The following is a 2124-nucleotide window of genomic DNA, read 5'->3' on the forward strand; positions in this document are numbered from 1 at the left end:
ACACCTGCAAATACACACACACACACACCATCACCACCACCACAACCACCAACCTCGATCTGCACTCCCTTCCTTTCCCACGCCTGTCTTTTGCCTGAGTGGGGGTCACGCAGCAACACAGACACACAGAGACACACAGAGACACACAGAGACACACACACACAGCTTCTTCCCCCTTCAGAAGGCATCCTGCTGTGGGATGGGAGGGTCTCCCATTCCTTCCATTCTCCCACCATCCAGCCAGAGCTGAAGAAGCTTCTTGGATGAGAAGCAAAATGTCTTCAAATAAAAAACAACGAAGTCCAGTTGTCTCCTGGGGGAAAAAAAAGCACCTTTGGGTTGACTCCGGAGGGTTTGGCTCTAGAATTTGCTCCCAAATGTCCAGGTGGCATTTTCCCTTCTGGGATCCGAGCCCTGTTCCTTCTTAACCTGTCCTTGTTGTCAGTTGCAAAGGCACATCCGACCCATCGCGACCCCATGGACGACGTTCCTCTAGGCCTTCCTGTCCTTCCTATTTGCCAGAGGTGGCAGGCAGAGCCTCTCCATGGGCACGCCAGCCGTCACCAGCTGCTCTTCTGGTTTCCAGCTGGTCTTCGCAGGTGATCACCGGAGATCAGCCTGGAAAACGCCCCCAAAACCAGCCTGAAAATGGCCATCACCAAACAGCCAAAAAACAGGCACATGCGCACCAGGCAGCTGGTTTTGAGGTTTCTGGTGCCCTGGCACACGCATGCACACACATGCACACACATGTTTGGGCACTCAGTGCCGAAAAGGTTCCCCGTCACTGGTATAAGGTCTCCTGCGTGAACAGAGGTTCAACTAGAAGACCTCTAAGGTCTCCAAACTCTTGTTATTCTGTAATTTTCCCTTAATCAGTCCACAAACCCACTTCTTGGTAGAAAACAAAGAAGTCCAGTTCTCTAATTACTACCTCAAATCTCTATCCTAATAAACCTTTACAATCATTGTCTCTGCAATTTGCAGCTTACTTACGAAGCTCATCGAAGGATCAAAGTATTTAACAATGGGTAGTTCAACTATTCATCGAAGGATCAAAGTATTTAACAATGGGTAGTTCAACTACATTGTAGCGCCCTCTGTAATGCATAACAAAGATGTATATTTGCATTGGGTTTTTGGTTGGAAAAAAAACCCTGCACAGAGACAAGAATATGACATCACAACTATCGACGGTCAACTTTCCATTACTAAAGAGTACAAATATGGGAGGAAGCCTACTGTTTCCTTTCTCTGTCTATCGGCTCGTCACAAGAGACCATCCAGACAGAAACCCAATATTTGGGCATACCAGGGGTTGTGACACTAAATACATACCTATTTCCCTGGCTCAGCTGATAAAGGAGGAGAACCTTGTGGCTTAGTGGTTAACACTACAGCCCAGGTTCGAATCCCAGTAAGGGTATGGCTAGCTGATGAGAGCTAAATAGCTTGAAATAGATCTATACTAGTCTCCCTTTATTTATTTATCAGCACAAATACAACACAAATGTAACAAAGGCAACAGTAAAAATATTGGGTTTCTGTCTGGATAGTCTCTTGTGACGAGCCGATAGACAGAGAAAGGAAACAGTAGGCTTCCTCCCATATTTGAGCATACCAGGGGTTGTGACACTACATACATACATACATACATACATACATACATACATACATACATACATACATACATGCTACTCAATTGATTTTTACTCCTCTCCATTTCTATTCCTGTGCCTCCACTTTTACTGGATAGAAGAGTATACTTCCAGCCTAAATATTTTCAGAGTAAACTATAAAACCTTTTCTTTGAGCTGTCGTTCAACAGCAGAGCCGAGAAATTTTGGGCTTGGATGATCTGGAACTGCGCCGCCTGCGGTATGATCTAAGCACAGTACACAAAATTGTCTGTTACGACTCTTACCTGTCAACGACTTGTTCAGCTTCAACCTCAAGCTGGCAAAAAAAAACCCTCAAACCATTCCAAACTCGATTGCAGAAAATGTGACTTCAGCAACAGAGTGGTCAACGCCTGGAATGCTCTACGTGACTCCGTTGTTAGATCCTCAACCCACCGCACCCCTTCAACCTTAAACTGTCTACTGGGGACCTCACCCCATTCCT

Source organism: Thamnophis sirtalis, unplaced genomic scaffold (genome assembly GCF_051295495.1).
Source record: "Thamnophis sirtalis isolate CommonGarterSnake01/CBP01778 unplaced genomic scaffold, rThaSir2_p1.2 scaffold_9, whole genome shotgun sequence".
NCBI classification, from domain to species: domain Eukaryota; kingdom Metazoa; phylum Chordata; class Lepidosauria; order Squamata; family Natricidae; genus Thamnophis; species Thamnophis sirtalis.